At 39.2% G+C, this 20,309-nt stretch overlaps 1 protein-coding gene across 3 annotated transcripts in view; it reads right to left on the reverse strand.

The window, feature by feature from the left end:
* EXOC4 (exocyst complex component 4) overlaps window positions 1-20,309 on the reverse strand; it is an 815,814-nt gene that overhangs the window by 762,709 nt on the left and 32,796 nt on the right. The window lies entirely within an intron of this gene.

The following is a 20,309-nucleotide window of genomic DNA, read 5'->3' on the forward strand; positions in this document are numbered from 1 at the left end:
CATTATTTTTAACAGAACCTATTTACCATGTGGATAAAGAAACCTCGGAGGTTGTTTCCAACATGGTTTAAGGCAGCATTTTCAGTAAAGTGCTGCTTCCATCATGGAACTATTATTAATCACGTAGAAAACAAACTTTCTGAATATGTTTTCTTGACCGAAAATACAAGTACAGTTACCATATATACAATCAAGAGTAGTCTCAGAACTTCAAAGATTTAAAAACCTTACCACAAATAGGAAAATAGCCTCTATTTCTGTAGGAAGATACAGTGCCTTATTTTCTGGCCTTCACAAATTAAAAGTCTATTTATAAAGCTGTAATTATGAAAGCTAAGCAAGGCCACTGTCTTCCCTGACTCTAACCTTGCTTAGTGGTACTCAAAACAATTTGCAGAAAATAGTTGTCAATGCATATATTTCATCCCTAGAACATCAGTTTAAAAACCTGAACTTTATCTTCTGTGGTTTTAAGTAGCTTGTACCATAAAGCTTACACATAAGGAAAACTCGGTGGGGCAGCAGTCAATCCCACCATGACTGATGATTAATTCTGTTGTACTGGGGGGGTCTGGTTTCTAGGCATTTCCTAACATTTAGCCTTTAATAGAGAACAAATCCTTAAATATCCATCTACAGTTAGAAATGTGCGTAATTACTGATAAAAATACCACCATTTTTTTCTTTAATGTATGGGAAGTGGTCATTTTGTAAATTATTTCACTGTTTTCTAAATTTAATGACTGCAGAGCACTTTTTAAATAACACACCGATGAAACATCAACAGGAATTCAAGAGATGCAGCTGGATTAAAGTGGACAGCAACAGATTAATTCTTTGAGAAATAATCAAAATCGGTTTCAGAAATGTGACATACAACAATGAATACTATCACAAATAAATATTAAAATTACAGGACAAGACACGGCAGATGAGGCAGATGAAAGATTAGACAACATACAGTGGAACTGTTCACTGGAAAATGCTGTCTATACATCTACTCACAGATCGAAATATGATGAATTCATGTGTCAAATGATCTCTACTGTGACCTTCTAGAATTCTCAGGTATGCCACACCAGTTCTTTTTTTTTGAATATTTGAATTTTACTTTTTTATACAGCAGATACTAACTAGTTATCTATTTTATACATATTAGTGTATACATGTCACTCCCAAACTCCCAATTCATCCCACCACCACCACACCCCCTGCCACCTTCCCCCACTTGGTGTCCATACGTTTGTTCTCTACATCTGTGTCTCTATTTCTGCCCTGCAAACCGGTTCATCTGTACCATTTTTCTAGGTTCCACATATATACGTTAAAATATGATATTTGTTTTTCTCATTCTGACTTACTTCACCCTGTATGACAGCCTCTAAATCCAACCACGTCTCTACAAATAACCCAATTTTGTTCCTTTTTATGGCTGAGTAATATTCCATTGTGTTAGCACTGCACTGAACACTGGATGCATGTGTCTTTTTGAATTATGGTTTTCTCTGGGTATATGCCCAGGAGTGGGATTGCTAGGTCATATGGTAATTCTATTTTGAGTTTTTTAAGGAACCTCCATACTATTTTCTCCATAGTGGCTGTATCAATTTACATTCCCATCAACAGTGCAATACGGCTCCCTTTTCTCCATACCCTCTCCAGCATTTGTTGTTTGTACATTTTCTGATGATGCCCATTCTAACTGGTGTGAGGTGACACCTCATTGTTGTTTTGATTTGCATTTCTCTAATAATTAGTCATGTTGAGCAGCTTTTCATGTGCTTCTTGGCCAACTATCTGTCTTCCTTGGAGAAACATCTATTTAGGTCTTCTGCCCATTTTTTGATTGGGATTTTTTTTTAATATTGAGCTGTATGAGCTGTTTATATATTTTGGAGATTAATCCTTTCTCTGTTGATTCATTTGCAAATATTTTCTCCCATTTTGAGGGTCTGCTTTTCGTCTTGTTTGTAGTTTCCTTTGTTTTGCAAAAGCTTTTAAGTTTCATTAGGTCCCATTTGTTTATTTTTGGTTTTATTCCCATTACTCTAGGAGATGGACCAAACAAGATCTTGCTGTGACTTATGCCAAAGAGTGTTCTTCCTGTTTTCCTCTAAGAGTTTTATAGTGTCCAGTCTTACATTTAGGTCTCTGATCCATTTTGAGTTTACTTTTCTGTATGGTGTTAGGAAGTGTTCTAATTTCATTCTTTTACATGTAGCTGTCAAGTTTTCCCAGCACCACTTATTGAAGAGACTGTGCTTTCACCATTGTATATCCTTGCCTCCTTTGTCATAGACTAGCTGACCATAAGTGCATGGGTTTATCTCTGGGCTTTCTATCCTGTTCCATTGATCTATATTTCTGTTTTTGTGCCAGTACCATACTGTCTTGACTACTGTAGCTTTGCAGTATAGTCTGAAGTCAGGGAGTCTGATTCCTCCAGCTCTGTTTTTTTCCCCCTCAAGACTTCTTTGGCTATTCGGGGTCGTTTGTGTCTCCACAGAAATTTTATAATTTTTTGTTCTAGTTCTGTGAAAAATGCCACTGGTAATTTGATAGGGATTGCACTGAATCTGTAGATTGCTTTGAGTAGTACAGTCATTTCACAATATTGATTCTTCCAATCCAAGAACATGCTACATCTCTCCATCTGTTTGTGTCATCTTTGATTTCTTTCATCAGTGTCTTACAGTTTTCTGAGTACAGGTCTTTTACCTCCTTACGTAGGTTTATTCCTAGATATTTTATTCTTTTTGTTGCAATAATGAATGGGATTTTTTCCTTAATTTCTCTTCTTATCTTTCATTGTTAGTGTATAGGAATGCAAGAGATTTCTGTGCATTAATATTGTATCCTGCAACTTTACCAAATTCATTGATTACCTTTAATACTTTTCTGGTGGCATCTTCAGGATTCTCTATGTATAGTATCATGTCATCTGCAAACAGTGACAGTTTTACTTCTTCTTTTCCTATTTCTTTTCCTTTTGTTTCTTTTTCTTCTGACTGCTGTGGCCAGGACTTCCAAAACTATGTTGAATAAGAGTGGTGAGAGTGGACATCCTTGTTTTGTTCCTGATCTTGGAAGAAATGCTTTCAGTTTTTCACCATTGAGAATGATATTTGCTGTGGGTTTGTCGTATATGGCCTTTACTATGTTGAAGTAGGTTCCCTCTATGCCCACTTTCTGGAGAGTTTTTATCATATATGGGTATTGAATTTTGTCAAAAGCTTTTTCTGCATCTATCAAGATGATCATATGGTTTTTATTCTTCCATTTGTTAATATGGTGTATCACATTGATTGATTTGCATATGTTGAAGAATCCGTGCATCGCTGGGATAAATCCCCCTTGATAATGGTGTATGATCCTTTTAATGTGCTGTTGGATTCTGTTTGCCCGTATTTTGTTGAGAATTTTTACATCTATATTCATCAGTGATATTGGTCTGTAATTTTCTTTCTTTGTAGTATCTTTGTCTGGTTTTGGTATCAGGGTGATGGTGGCCTTATAGAATGAGTTTGGGAGTGTTCCTTCCTCTGCAATTTTTGAAGAGTTTGAGAAGAATGGGTGTTAGCTCTTCTGTAAATGTTTGAAAGAATTCACCTATGAAGCCATCTGGTCCTGGACTTTCGTTTGTTGGAAGATTTTTAATCACAGTTTCAATTTCATTACTTGTGATTGGTCTGCTCAAATTTTCTATTTCTTCCTGGTTCAGTCTTGGATGGTTCTACCTTTCTAAGAATTTGTCCATTTCTTCCAGGTTGTCCATTTTATTGGCATAGAGTTGCCTGTAGTAGTCTCTTAGGATGCTTTGTATTTCTGTGGTGTCTGTTGTAACTTCTCCTTTTTCATTTCTGATTTTATTGATTTGAGTCCTAACCCTCTTTTTCTTGGTGAGTCTGGCTAATGGTTTATCAATTTTGTTTATATTCTCAAAGAACCAGCTTTTAGTTTTATTGATCTTTGCTATTGTTTTCTTTGTTTCTATTTCATTTATTTCTGCTCTTACCTTTAGGATTTCTTTCCTTCTACTAACTTTGGGTTTTGTTTGTTCTTTCTCTAGCTCCTTTAGGTGTAAGGTTAGTTTTTTTTGAGATTTTTCTTGTTTCTTGAGGTAGGCTTATATTGCTATAAACTTCCCTCTTATAACTGCTTTAGCTGCATCCCATAGGTTTTGGATCGTCGTGTTTTCATGGTCCTTTGTCTCTAGTTATTTTTTGATTTCCTCTTTGATTTCTTCAGTCATCTCTTGGTTATTTCGTAATGTATTATTTAGGCTCCATGTGTTTGTGTGTTTTACGTTTTGTTTTCCCTGTAACTGATTTCTAATCTCATAGCACTGTGGTCAGAAAAGATGCTTGATATGATTTCAATTTTCTTAAATTTACCAAGGCTTAATTTGTGACCCAAGATATGATCTATCCTGGAAAACGTTTCATGCACACTTGAGAAGAAAGTGTAATCTGCTGTTTTGGGATGGAATGTCCTATAAATATCAATTAAATCTATCTGGTCTATTGTGTCATTTAAAGCTTGTGTGTCCTTATTAATCTTCTGTCTGGATGATCTGTCCATTGGTGTAAGTGAGGTGTTGAAGTCCCCCACTAGTATTGTGTTACTGTCAATTTTCTCTTTTATAGCTGTTAGCAGTTGGCTTATGTATTGAGGAGCTCCTATGTTGGGTGCATATATATTTACACTTGTTATATCTTCTTCTTGGATTGATCCCTTGCTCATTATGTAGTGTCCTTCCTCGTCTCTTGTAACATTCTCTATTTTATCTCATACAAGTATTGCTACTTCAGCTTTCTTTTGATTTCCATTTGCATGGAATATGTTTTTCCATCCCCTCACTTTCAGTCTGTACGTATCCCTAGGTCTGAAGTGGGTCTCTTGTAGACAGCATATATACATGGGTCTTGTTTGTATCCATTCAGCAAGCCTGTGTCTTTTGGTTGGAGCATTTAATCCATTCATGTTCAAGGTAATTATCAATATGTATGTTCCTACTACCATTTTCTCAATTGTTATGGGTTTGTTTTTGTAGGTCCTTTTCTTCTCTTGTATTTCCCACTTAGAGAACTTCCTTTAGCATTTGTTGTAGAGCTGGTTTGGTGGTGCTGAATTCTCTTACCTTTTGCTTGTCCTTAAAGCCTTTTTTTTTTTTTTTTTTTTTTTTGCTGTACATGGGCCTCTCACTTTTGTGGCCTCTCCCGTTGCAAAGCACAGGCTCCGGACACACAGGCTCAGCGGCCATGGCCCACGGGCCTAGCCGCTCCACGGCACATGGGATCCTCCCGGACCGGGGTACAAACCCGTGTCCCCTGCATCAGCAGGCGGACTCTCAACCACTGCGCCACCAGGGAGGCCTTCCTTAAAGGTCTTGACTTCTCCATCGAATCTGAATGAGACCCTTGCCGGGTAATCTTGGTTGTAGGTTCTTCCCTTTCATCACTTTAAGTATATTGTGCCACTCCCTTCTGGCTTGTAGAGTTTCTGCTGAGAAATCAGCTGTTAACCTTATGGGAGTTCCCTTGTACGTTATTTGTCATTTTTCCCTTGTTGCTTTCAATAATTTTTGTCTTTAATTTTTGTCAATTTGATTACTATGTGTCTTGGCATGTTTCTCCTTGGGTTTATCCTGTATGGGACTCACTGTGCTTCCTGTACTTGGGTGGCTATTTCCTTTCCCGTGTTAGGGAAGTTTTCGACTATAATCTCTTCAAATATTTTCTCAGGTCCTTTCTCTCTCTCTTCTCCTTCTGGGACCCCTATAATGCAAAAGTTGTTGTGTTCAATGTTGTCCCAGAGGCCTCTTAGGCCGTCTTTATTTCTTTTCATTCTTTATTCTGTTCTGTGGCAGTGAATTCCACCATTCTGTCTTCCAGGTCACTTACCCATTCTTCTGCCTCAGTTATTCTGCTATTGATTCCTTCTAGTGTATTTTCATTTTAGTTATTGTATTGTTCATTTCTGTTTGTTCTTTAATTCTTCTAGGTGTTTGTTCTTTAATTCTAGATCTTTGTTAAACATTTCTTGCATCTTCTCAATCTTTGCCTCCATTCTTTTTCCGAGATCCTGGATCATCTTCACTATCATTATGCTGAATTCTTTTTCTGGAAGGCTGCCTATCTCCACTTCATTTAGTTGTTTTTCTGGGGTTTTTATCTTGTTCCTTCATCTGGTACATAACCCTCTGCCTTTTCATTTTGTCTATCCTTCTGTGAATGTGGTTTTCCTTCCATAGGCTGCAGGCCTGTAGTTCTTCCTTCTGCTGTCTGCCCTCTGGTGAATGAGGCTATCTAAGAGGCTTGTGCAAGCTTCCTGATGGGAGGGACTGGTGGTGGGTAGAGCTGGGTGTTGCTCTGGTGGGCAAAGCTCAGTAAAACTTTAATCTGCTTGTCTGCTGATGGGGAGGGCTGAGTTCCCTCCCTGTTGGTAGTTTGGCCTGAGGCAATCCAGCACTGGAGGCTACAGGCTCTTTGGTGGGGCTAATGGCGGACTCTGTCAGGGCTCACACCAAGGTGTACTTCCCAGAACTTCTGCTGCCAGTGTCCTTGTCCCCACAGTGAGCCACAGCCACCCCCTGCCTCTGAAGGAGACCCTCCAACACTAGCAGTTAGGTCTGGTTCAGTCTCCTATGGGGTCACTGCTCCTTCCCCTGGGTCCCGATGCACACACTACTTTGTGCGTGCCCTCCAAGAGTGGAGTCCCCACACCATTTCTTAAAGGTAGAGTACTACATAATGAGCCAACCAGATGTATTTGGAAGTTTTCTTACACATATTTTCAAAACTAAATCCACGTGGGGAGAGGGGGAGGGAGGGGAGATAGATACTACCAACAAGGATTTTTTCACAGAACACCTACTATTATCTGACAGAACGTTAATGTTCTAACTCACCAGAGTTAGAAACTGCTCATACAGACAACAGAAATCTGTTTGAGTTGAAAACAAATATTTCTTTTAGGATTACGAAGATAAGCAAACATCTACAAAATGTTTTAACACATGATATCGAACAGGACAGTATGCTTCACTATTAAAAACCTATCCATTTAGGAAACAAGTTCTGAGAAATATTTCCTTAACTCAATAAAATAGGTCAGAGGTACAGTTAAAATGTACATAATCAAGAATCGTCTGGTGCTTTCAAAAAAGAAATTTGCCTTGAGTTGAGAGATCAACCTACAACAAAGGAAATCTTTGTAATTAGAAACTACAAGTGCCCTTAAATTTTCTTTCCCAAATGTCTATTTCTCATTTTCATTTTAGTTTAAACTAGGAATAATGATTTCATAGTTAAGTGTTTGTCTTCTACCAGTCTTACTCAAGCTGATTAGGTAAAAAGATCTAGTTTTGTGCTTTAACACGAACCAATGGAAATGTCTTTAAGTAACATCAAAGTCAGCCATTCTCAACAGCTGCTTCATTGAAAAAAACGCTAGAAAAGAAACCACTGATCTTTATTTTATTTTTTTGGTTGGGGGAGGTGAGATACACAAAGGTGAATGACAACTGTAACTGTTTCTAAATAGAACTAAGGTTCAAGCCAAAAAACAAACAAAAAAATCTTTCAAATTTAAGCAAAAAAACCCAACCTGATAACTAAACCATCTGCTGGCTAATATTTTGGCAACAGTGTTCCCTACAAAAAGCAAATGTGTTGCCACTGTTGAGTCCAAAACAAATATTTCCTTCAGGACTCTGATAATTACATGGTTCCAAAATGTTCTATCACTTTTCAATAGGTCAGTACATCTCCCTTAAGGAAGCATTTTTCTAGTAAGACAACATAACCATCCTGAAAATGTTGCCTTGGCCCAACTTACAGGTATAATAGAAAGATATGAAATTAGGCTATTCTAGAGAATCGATACCATCCCTTCCCATAAGTATATAAAAAGACACAAGTCTGAACACCCTCAACGAAATAAGAACACCAAAAATCTTTGGCTATGAACAACAAAAGAAACATGCCTTGGAACCTGAGATTTACTTAGCACCCAGGTCACCAGCCTGCTGCCATGGGCCCCTGAACTGTGTGTGGGAAGGCAAACTCTGGTGTCTTCAGGCCCTAGTCCTCAAGACAGTACTCTATCTAGAATTCTCCACATTCAAGCTCAGGGGGTCCCAGATGGGCCCAAGAAGCCTCGCTCTGAATCAAGTAGGATTCATACCCATCTCAACACAAGCAGGGAGGATGTTTCTCACAAGAATCCCAAATCATTCACTTACCAAACATTCCCGTTTAGCTATACCGTATTTCCCAATGCAGAGATTTTATTCTTTATCAGACAGAAACTGGTAAAAGAGACCAAAAGCAAGTTTAAAAAAACAAAAAAAAAAAAACGTGATTTCATGTATTAGTTTGAAATACGAAAATTACTGTTTTCATGAGTCAAAAATGATCAAATATCGGCTGTTTCAATCTAACAGTTTAAGGAGCCAGTCTGAAAGCTTTGATGCATCTAGGAAATCACTGTACTTTGTAGAATGTTATGGCCCGTATAGAGTCCTAAGTATTTAACTGCATAGACAAACTAGCAACGATTTTACTTGCAGAATATAGTATCATATTATATGGGATATAAAACACAAGCATGTGACCCTAAAGGATTTTGTGCACAAAACTCCTACCTGTTAGATATAAACTTGATAATAGCACTTAAAAACTTTCTTAAGGATAAATTTCATCCACTCACTTCTGTTTATAGCATGACACGAGCCACCACATGTGGCCTAAGTAGAGGACGGCTTAGACTGCTCTGCACTCACAAGTGGTTGGTGGAGGGAGGAAGAGTATGGGACTTATAAGGGAGAATAAAGGGCTCAGGCTACTGTGGAGGTTTCAGGGAGTCCTAGGGGTCTAGAGGAAAAACAGAATCCCTGATCCCAGCTTCACTGGATAAGATAGAGGTTTTTGGCTCCCTAGGGTTCAGCTTGGCCTCTGACTGAAGGCCTCAGGGCTATTGACAGTTTGGTACTTGAGACAGACTTCCCAAGAAAGCTGCACAGGGCAAGGCCGAGTGCCTGGAGCAAGAACACTTTCTTTTCCCCTAACTCCTCAGCTTGTAGCCCATCAACAACGATCAAATCAGGCCATCAAAAAAGCCCATTCTTAGAATAAGTCAGTTTGCTAACATAACATTGATCAGCCGCATTCAGGTGCCCCTTCTTCTCCCTCAGGAAGCCCAATACCTATTATGCGGACTCAGCAGGCTCTCACCACTACGAACAGGATGCTAGCCACCTCCATTCTCCCTTCATTACTGCCAGGGTTATTGCATGTTTTTATTTAACAAACCTTCATCAGCTCAAATGGAGGGTTGTTAGTAGTTGAGGTAACAGCCAAATGATAATGCTCCAGAGAGATATCAGTGCTTGCTGGTGCATTAACAAAGAGAGGACAAGGGCTGAGGTCAAGCACGCGTCAATGTAAATGAGGCGATAGTAGGTACTAAAGGCTTAATGCAATAGACTGCCTGGGAGATAATGGAATTTACAGGATAAAGCAAATGAGATGAAGTTATTGACAAGTGAAGGAAGGGAGGGGTGCCTGTAAATCAAGTGCTGTCAAAGAAAAGGCCTTTTACTTGTGAATTTCTCCTGTACAGGATCTTCAAATCTATCTTAGAAAACAAAACTCAAAAGAGATCAAATGTGCCTTCCAACTTCATCAAAGATCTCATCCTATGACTGCCGTGAACCACTGACTTGTTCTAAAAGCATACCCGTCTACTAAACTATTCTTAAGCTTTTTTGAGGGTTCTCCCTTATTTTTGGTTTTCTTAAACATCAGGGCATTCTACCACATCTAATTCCCATATTTTATTAAAGCAAGTCTTTTTCTTTTTCTCTTGTAAAGTATGGGCAACCAGGTCTTCTAAAATAGCCATCCCATTAGCACGAGCCTCACAGAATGACAGTATCCGAGAAATGAAAGGTAAGAATTTTCTATTTTCGGGGGTCTTTAAAAGTTGTTAAGACTGAGGCCCCATGCCAATTTTACATATTTAAAAAAAAAAAAACTGTGGCCCCGAAATGTTTTTCTTAACCTTTTTCTTTCAAATTAGGAAAGTAAAAGATGTTCAAGAAAACTTGAAAAACAAATCACAAGGAAAAAAGATCCATATTTTTACTGATCAGATAAAATACATTTTAAACTGACTCCTTCCGATCATCTTCCACACAGAGTTTTTACAAAAATACTGTTACTTTTCAATATGCTTTTTTCATATGGAAATATTTTGGGACCATCTGCCCATCACTAGACATGATTTTTAGTATTTTCTTGCTAGTCCATAATATGAATATTCCATAAATGACTTAAACCAACTCACTATACTTAGGTAACTGCTAATTTTTTTACTTCCATAAATCTTACTGTGATAATTATCCTTGTATACATATTTTTGAACACTTCACAATTAAAATTCTTAATTCTTTCCTTAACATAATATTCAAGAAGTAGAATTCCAAGTCCAACGTTATTTAGGGTTTCTGATGCATAATGCCAACTTAAGAGCATTATTTTGTTCTAAATGGACTTAACAACTCTGTTCACAATCACTTTCCTGGTGAAATTAGACTATACCTAATACCTTATAAGAACTGTAATTGCTTATGGAAAAGCTCATGAAAAAATCCTTCTTTGTTCCTAATTTTATGATGCCTTCAATTCTCAGTTCCCATTGTTACCCAAAGCTCTAGGCTTCTCTGTACACTGGTGCCAAATCAAATCTCAGAATCTCAGAGACAGAGTTTGGGGTGAAGTAGAAAAGAATAGCTTTATGACTTTGGCAGGCAAAGGGGGCCACAATGGGCTCCTGCCTTCAATGTGTCCCAACCCAGGAGGATTTGCTGAGGGTTTTATAGCAGTGGTTGGGGCGGGGGCGGGCTCAGCACTTCTACAGCTCTTTACTAACATGAACTATTAAAATCCCACAAAAGAATGTGAGAGGAATACGGCTTTTTTTCATTTTAAGAGCTGGGCAACCACAAGTAATTAGTATTGGGATGAATCTCAAAGAAAATAGACTTCCTTAGCAAGCTCCCCCTATCTTGTCAAAGCCAAGCAAAAACTACTGATCGGCATTCTCAGACCACCACCAGGTGGAGAGAGGGCTCCCAGCAACAACAGGCGTTGCCATCTGCTGCCATTCTTACACATACATTAGGGTCCCCACCTGGCCACAGACTGACCAGTCAAAATCCTGTTCGAGCAAATCCATACGTGAGGCTGAAACCAGACATAAGAAGGACGATGTGAGCAAAGGACTTGTGTGTTATTCTTGACCGAGATCATTCCTCCTACAGACTTGAAGTGTGTAAATGTAAGCACGTGCGCCTATGGTTAACCTGATTACAACATGTAAGCATTAGTGATGGTAGAGCCAGGAGAGAAATGCTGCTCAACATCAGAAGCCCCAGACTACCACTTTCTTTTCACCTGGCCCCGTGTGACAGTGATGACTATCATGCTACCTACACCACTGTAAACTTCTACACTGCCTTCTGTTTCCCAAAGCACTCTACCTGTATAAAGTTTCATTTTTATTCTCACAACCATTCTATAATGTACACGGAGTAAGTATCTGTATATCCACTCTACAGAAGAGGATACTGGAAAACAGAGAGAAAGTGATGCATCTGTCTAACCTCACAGAACTAGTGGGTTGTTGGGTCAGGACTAGAATTAAGAACGTCTGGCTTTTCAACCCATTTTGTTTTTACTATACTATGCTGTACCTAGACACCACTTGTCAATAAATAAATTTATTGCCCCAATTTCAATCCATTCAATCCCAGCAGTAAGTCAGATAAGAACACACAGTAAAGATACAGAAATCAGAGCACCAAGATGACAGCTCTAAAGAGTTCCAAGTCAGCTCAAACCTGGAGAGCATCTAATTTAGCCATTCAACAAAACTCATACTGACCAAATAATCAGGCTATAAAATCAGACTAAGAGCCAAATACTCATCAGCTCTGTCCAAAAACTGCACTAGAGGACAGCAACAAAGTAACTTTAGTCAACCTACAACATTTCTACATAAAGGTCAATATTGCCATGTGATGTCTGTCTTACACAAATATTTGGTTTCAAATGTAAGTGTTAAATGAAGTCAAGGACAATTAGTTTGGGTCTATTGCATAGCATAGGCTATACCCTACACATCACTGGTTCCAAATCTGTCTGAACGTTGGAATCCCTTGGAGAATGCCAACAATTACTGAAGCTAGCGTCCACCCCCAGAGATTTCAACGTCATCCGTCTAGGGTGCAACCTGGGCTTTAGGATTCTTGAAGGATTCCCTAATGTGCAGAGTTTGGGAACCACTGCCCTACAGCCAAGTGAGCCAGCTGAAAACTGCTGAACCTTATGAGGTTTAGTGAAATAAAACAATTTCTACTTGCTTTAAAATAAGAGGCAAATGAAGAGCAGACAGAAAGAGCAAAATAAAACTAAAGGAGAAGGAAAGCTATTACAATAAGCCAGTGCCTATCAAACAGTGTGGCTTTTAAAAACCCCAGCCTTCAAAAACAAACATAAATTAAAAGGGCAATGAGCGCAAGAAAAATAGTTACTACAGAGCCCTGTACTTTTACTCTCTAGGAGAAACACAACGCTGCCACACTAAAGCTACTTACTTAATTTGGGATCCAAAAACCGAGGTTACTCATTTACTAACTTTATCTTCAGCTTTTCCTTCATCTTTTTGCCAAGAAAATCAGATGTAGGTGTTTGAGGGAATTCAGGGTTCCCAAATGCAGCTGAAAGCAGCTACGGCTGACCAGAAAATAGCACACCATGGGCTTCCCTGGTGGCGCAGTGGTTGAGAGTCCACCTGCCGATGCAGGGCACGCGGGTTCGTGCCCCGGTCCAGGAAGATCCCACATGCCGCGGAGCAGCTGGGCCTGTGAGCCATGGCCGCTGAGCCTGTGCATCCGGAGCCTGTGCTCCACAACGGGAGAGGCCACAGCAGTGAGAGGCCCGCGTACCGCAAAAAATAAATAAATAAAATAAAATAAAATAAAATAGCACACCAGACTACCCCACTCCCAGCCCCCGTATTCCTGGAACTCCTGTTGCACTGATCATGATATGAGATGCTGTTTATTTCTTCATCATCTGTCCCTTCCTCCTAGCACGTAACGTCCTTCAAGTTTAAGGCCACCTTCACAGATCCACATAGAAACAACACAAGTAATCAACAATGGCATCGTCACATTCATTTGTCCGTCTATCAAAATATGTGCCAAATTCTTTGCTGACAAATTATTAGTATAGAATACTGGCATCAGTCTTTCAGATCAGTATTCTACACTAGGAACAGATGGGCTTTAACGGTGGCTGTTTCATTATTGATCATGGATACATTTTTTTTTATCATGTAGGGAAATCTATATGGAATACTGAAACATTTTGTAATCACTGAACCACTGTCAGGTTCGGTCCAATAAGTTCGCTAGAGTTTCGGCTCTGATATTCCCAGTGCTTTCACCTCAATACCATTCATTCCCAGAGTCAGGGTAGGAAAAATCAGCCCTGTGAGATCTCAGAATCTTTCAAGCCAGATGAAAGGAATATGCACTTTGGCCCCTTTTTTCTTGTACATGAATCAGTGGATGCATGGTCACCCCTCGCCTGCCCATAATTTGAGAAAAGAGGCATTAGTTTATTTGCTGATGACACAGTTTTACTGGCACCAACAGGAGCAACCTCATTGGTCCACTGGTCCTGCCATCTAAGCAATGACAGAAGGAATAACTGAACATCAACTACTCTGATACTAAAATCAACATTTGTTGATAAGCACTCTCTTATAGTGAACTGGCTTGTATCTGATTACAATACCCAAGAGTCACCTAAGACTAGATTTTGCAACAAACTGGTCTTGGACAGTTTACCAACAAATTACATCGCTCATAATTGGACAGTCAGTGGGTACCCATCGAACATATACTTGATGTAAGCTGAAGAGGTGACTGATGACACAGAAACTGAAATTTGTTCATGCCAAATCCCAAAAGTATGGCCTAGAGCTCTGGGGTCTTGATCATCCATCTGTGCCTGTGTAAGAGCAGACTAGACTTGTTTTCCGAGAAAAATCCTATCTCTGCCTGCAGGAATTCCTTGACCATATAAAATGTGGAGTGGTCTTTCATTCAGGGCAAGAAGAAAAGGAATCAAAAATGCCTAACTTAGCCAGCCCTACTTCAACTCTTATCAGCTCAAAACAAGTCCACCTCAGACGGGTTTTTGAGGGTATAACATGATAGCAATCACTACATCCTTTCTTACAGTATCAGTAAACATAATCAATTATAAATAACATTTCTAAGGTCTTACTATGTATACTGTGCGTACTTTACATACATAGCTTAATATTTCATTTAATCCCTTCAGCAACTCTGGAGGCATACAATTATTCTCAACTCCAACTTTCAGCAAAGTCAAATTAAATAAGTAGCCCCAAGTCATCCAGATAGTAAAGGGCAAAGCTGTGATTCAAGCACAGGTCCACCTGACCCACACTAAGACCCACGCTGATATTCACAGCCTTGAATGTTGTACAACAATTGCAAAGGCTCTTGTAAACGAAGAGTATTACACATATACCTATTTTTATTATAGGATCTTAAAAAACTATGCAATTAAATAGCTGTTTTACTCTCTTCACCCCAGAGGTGGCCACATCTTCACAGAGTAAGTGAAATAATTCCACCATACCATTCTTTCAGCAAAGCACTCTGGGATCCTCTGGGAAGAAGACAGGCAACATATATATGTTGTTATTATAATTATCATAATAATCCTTATCTGACTATACAACTATGGATTCTTTTTAAAAAGGCATATAAATTTTTAAAAAACGACAAAATGATCAAGAGACATTCAAAATCTCTACAATCTCAGGAAGCCTTAGAAATGAAAAATTTATTTTAGTCACAAGCCTTGTGACGGTCAGCTAAAGTGCTTCAAAACTACTCACACTGGCTTGGTTTCCACTGATTGAATGCAATTATGAATTGACTTCTATGGGTTGATAAATCAGAACTTGTGTAAGTGGTTTTCAAAGTTCATCTGTGCAATTTCAGTTCGATGCAGACTTCCACACAAAATTCTCCTTAAAAAAATAGTTCATAAAAATATTAACTATCATGAAATACCTTCCTGGTTAGCTCATGCCACTGGGAAGAAGCTGTTCTTACATTAATAATTCTTCCCAGAATTAATCAGTCATTGTACATTAGAACCAGCAGCTGGAGTGTTTTGAGTGATAATGAAACCTGTAACAAGGCATCTTCAGCTGTCTTTTCAAGACAATAAGGGAATTAAAATTTCAATTTAAATGCAGAGGTTTGAAACACGCTTCACTGGCAAAATTACTTCAATTAATGTGAGTGGAATACAAAGGACAAACTGCAGAAATGTGATGCAGCAACCAGAAATTATGTCATTAATGCGCTTGCATCAACCCAGCACAATGACTGCAGAGGTCTAATTTAAACCGTACATATCACAAAGCTACAGGCTACAGTATTAATCAAGTCTCTGATTTCAATATGACGGATACAGGCTTCTTGTTGGATCACTTTTAGCTTTTCATAGGCTAACAGCAGCTGTTTACCTTGAAGGAGGAAACAAAAGGCCATGCCTATTTGCAGACATCCCCTGTCATGACAATTTATTTTATGCAATACTCAAGTTATCAAAAGACATAAATATCCCATCTAGAAGCCAAGTCTATAGCTATCAGCCCAGGCTGATGGTGAAATAGGAACTGCAGGAGCTGACAAGAGCCATGGGTCACCACTGATTTATTTACTCTGAATTTATTAACCTGAGTAGGGATTAAATTACTGGGCATCTGCACCTGCCTTAAAAATGGAAAGACAGGGCTTCCCTGGTGGCACAGTGGTTGAGAGTCTGCCTGCCGATGCAGGGGACATGGGTTCGTGGCCCGGTCCAGGAGGATCCCACGTACCACGGAGCGGCTGGGCCAGTGGGCCATGGCCGCTGAGCCTGCGCGTCTGGAGCCTGTGCTCCGCAGCGGGAGAGGCCACAGCAGTGAGAGGCCCGTGTACCGCAAAAAAAAAAAGGAAAGACAAAAATCTCTTGATAAAAAGATCTAAGCAAATCAGAGGGGTTTGAAAGACTAGATTGTTCTGTCTTCACTTTCCTCTGATGTCTTTTAAAGGAAATTACTTTTTTTTTTTAATTTATCTTTATTTATTTATTTTTGGCTGCCTTGGGTCTTCGTTGCTGGGCATGGGCTTTCTCTACTTGCGGGTGAGCAGGGGCTACCCTTCGTTGAGGTGTGTGGGCTTCTCATGCAGTGGCTTCCCCTGTTGCGGAGCACAGGCTCCAGGCACATGGGCTTCAACAGTTGTGGCTCACTGACTCCACAGCACAGGCTCAGTAGTTGTGGCACATGGGCTTAGTTACTCCGCAGCATGTGGGACCTTCCTGGACAAGGGATCGAACCTATGTCCCCTGTATTGGCAGGCAGATTCTTAACCACTGCGCCACCAGGTAAGTCTTCCTCTGATGTCTTTTAGCAAAGATTTCCATTTGGACCCTTGAGATGCCTTAAGTAGATTTTACTTCTAATAGCACATAACCATGGGGAAAGGAAATGTGATTATTTTCTCATATGAAGTGCAATCAAAGAGCAATTATAGACCTTACTATTTACTCATATACAAAAGACCAAATTGAAGAATATTTCCAACGTTTTGAGCACATCTTAAATCCTACCTCCATGAAATCTTCACTGTATATTAGAATATGCTAAACCCCCTGGTCATCCAAACCAACTACCTCCTCTGGAAAATGGGAAGGACATCAGAAACCTCTCTCTCATAGGGTTGTTGTGAGAATTCAAAGTGTTAACAAAGGTAACATACTTAAAATGGTACCAGCACACAGTGAGGGCTCAACACATATTAGCTATTATTATAATTATTGTTTTTGTTGTCCATTTAAATATTGCAGAAAGGAACGGTTAGAAACTAGAGAACCTTGCCATTAAAAAAACAAAAACAAAACCTAACAAAAACCCCAAACCAGAGGAGAAAAAAATCAGACCAGAGCTCCTAGAGAGGAATTTTCCTTTTCTCTATTTAGTGGTATCAAAGTCTTCCACAGAGTTACCCGTTCGGCTAATCATCTGTGAACTCTGACCATGTGAAGTACATTATGCTAAGTACAGGGTAGACAAAAATAGGTAAGATATAGTCCCTGCCCTCAATGACCTACCATACAAACAAAAGCAATTATATTTATGGAGACAAAGAAAAGCATCTACTCATGTCAAGTATTCTTGCCACAATAAAAATATATAATAATTCTTTTTTAAAAAAAGAGAAGCATCTAATTACCAGGGACATTCAGAAACTTGATGAAATTTGAGCCAAGTCTTAAAGAATAAATCATCATTTTCCAAGCAAGCAGGATAAGGATTAGGTTCAAGGAAATTTACGATTCGTAAACAAGAAATCTATCACATCCCTATACATCAGCAACAAATAGCTAGAAATTATAAAGAGCCACTATTTTAAAAAGCAACCAGGAGCTGAGAGCCAGAAGTAAAACTAACAAAATACATGTACTGTCTCTAAGGAATACATTACTAAGCATTATTATAAAGCACATAAATTAAGACGTCAATAAATGAGAGATACCCTTTTCTGAAAGACCTGATATTACAAAGATGAAATTCTCCTAAATTTAATCAAAATACTATCACGCTTTGCATGGAACTTGACAAGTTGATACCAAAATTCATATGGAAGAGAAAAGGGCCAAGAATAGCACAGACAGTTCTGAATAGCAAAGTGAGGGAATGTCTTCACCTGCTATCAAGGTATATTATAAAATTATAGTAATTAAAACAACATGGTTTTGGTGCAGATACAGACAAGACCAACTGAACAACATAAAGAGCTCAGAAACAGACCCATGCACATGTGAAAACTTGGTATGTGATCAAGATGGAATTATAAATCGGTAGGAAATGAATTCAATAAATGGTCTGAGCCAAGTGGCTATATAGAAGGTAAAATTAGATCCCTAGTTCATACCATATATGATAATACATTTTAAATGGATTAAAGACAATGATATAAGAAATTCTCTTTATGACAGTAGGATAAAAAAATTTCTCAAAATAAGCCACATAACAAAGGAAATAAAGAATGAAAAACATTATTGAATTAAATTTTAAAACTTTTTAATAAAAGACACCCTAAACAAAAAGATATACTACCAACTGGGAAAAGATATTTACAATCCATCTAAAAGACAAAGGATAAGTATCCAGAGTACATAAAGAACTACAACAGAAAAAGAGGAACTTCTGGGAACTATCTCTCTCATACTTAACTCTTTTCTAGAGGTGACTACCCTTCCTTCCCACACAACTCCCCAGGACCCCCCTTCCCCCAACAAAATAGTTTTAGTTGGAACTGACAATCACAGTACCCAAGCTGCCTAAACTAGATCTGACCCCCATTTTTGAATTATAAGATTCTTTTCCTCTGCAAAGCTGGAAAAATGTAAAATACAGCTCACAACCCTTCTTTTCCCCACACATCCAAACCCTGCCCACATGTGGAAGAAAGTCTATAGTAAAACGATGAAAAAACATACAGATGGCATTGCACATATACTCCTGTTCTTTTAGCAGATTGGTTACATGAGGAAAGCAATTCTTTTACCTAAGCTAGCTAGAGCTAAATTTCTGTAACTTACAGCCAAGAATTTAAAGAAGTATTTAATGAGGTCCTTAAGTCAAAATAAAGAAAAGACAATGTTCATTATTAATTAGCTCTTAAATAAATTAGCCCTTAAGGAATAAAGGCTAATCCTAAAATCTGAAATCCTAAAATGAGCATAATTAACACCAAAATAAGTTCTAACAACCTATTTTTTTTTTTTTTTTTTTCCAGTACGCGGGCCTCTCACAGCCGTGGCCTATCCCATTGCGGAGCACAGGCTCCGGACGCGCAGGCTCAGCGTCCATGGCTCACGGGCGCAGCCGCTCCGTGGCTTGTGGGATCTTCCCGGATCTGGGCACGAACCCGTGTCCCCTGCATCGGCAGGCGGACTCTCAACAACTGCGCCACCAGGGAAGCCCTAACAACCTATTTTTAATATATGGCACTTACTTAAAAGCAGGCCCACTACAAAAAATCATGATTCAAATAGATGTGTAAATGCTACACAAATATATATAAGCTTATCTATTCTGATTGCTGAATCTTGAATATTTAGCACATATATGCCTTCCTAACACAAACCAACAGCAAAGCTAAAGAGGTGACCAATTTTTTTGTTGGACACCGTATAGTCATTATTAAGGAAGATGACATTATAAAGATACTGAAAATACCCAATTATTTTACCACTCCAAAGAAAAGACCATTATTAATCTCCCTCCACTGTGGAAACTGACTATTCACTATCACACTACCTGGTTTTAATATATGAGAGAATATCACGGCACATCTCATCTCTTGGTTACCAAATTTCCTTTAAAGCTTCTTATGACAGACTTAGAGCAAAATTCCTCTTGAAAGTCTGAATGAATTAGAACCACTTAGAGGATTTAACCTGTTTTTCTCCCACTAATTCCTCCCAGTGTTTTTTTTCCCCCCCGGTGCTACAGCCAATCTAATTTGTTGAAACAAAGATAAGGGACTTTCACCTACTGTGAAAAGAAAATCCAAACACGGTCCATCTACTCCTGAGAGTTTCCGTAGTCGCCAGACAACTGTGAGAAGGAAGTAGGGAACTTTGTGTGGAAAGAGGAGGTGGAATGAGCAGCCCTTGCTAATAGCCACAGGCCCTAGGGAAGTTAGCGCTTTTAGGGAGCAAGATGTGTATTTTTTTTTTTTGCGGTACGCAGGCCTTTCACTGTTGTGGCCTCTCCCGTTGCGGAGCACAGGCTCCGGACACACAGGCTCAGCAGCCATGGCTCACAGGCCCAGCTGCTCCACGGCATGTGGGATCTTCCCGGACCGGGGCACAAACCCGCGTCCCCTGCATCGGGAGACGGACTCGCAACCATTGCGCCACCAGGGAAGCCCTATTTTTTTATTCATTATCTTGACGCTCAGCCACATGTACCACCAGCTGCAACCTTCTCTGAATTTTCATTCCTAATTCAAAAAGTAGCAAAATGGGCTTCCCTGATGGCACAGGGGTTAAGAATCCACTTGCCAACTCAGGGGACACGGGTTCAAACTCTGGTCCAGGAAGATCCCACATGCCGCAGAGCAACTAAGCCCG

Source organism: Lagenorhynchus albirostris, chromosome 8 (assembly GCF_949774975.1).
Source record: "Lagenorhynchus albirostris chromosome 8, mLagAlb1.1, whole genome shotgun sequence".
NCBI lineage: Eukaryota > Metazoa > Chordata > Mammalia > Artiodactyla > Delphinidae > Lagenorhynchus > Lagenorhynchus albirostris.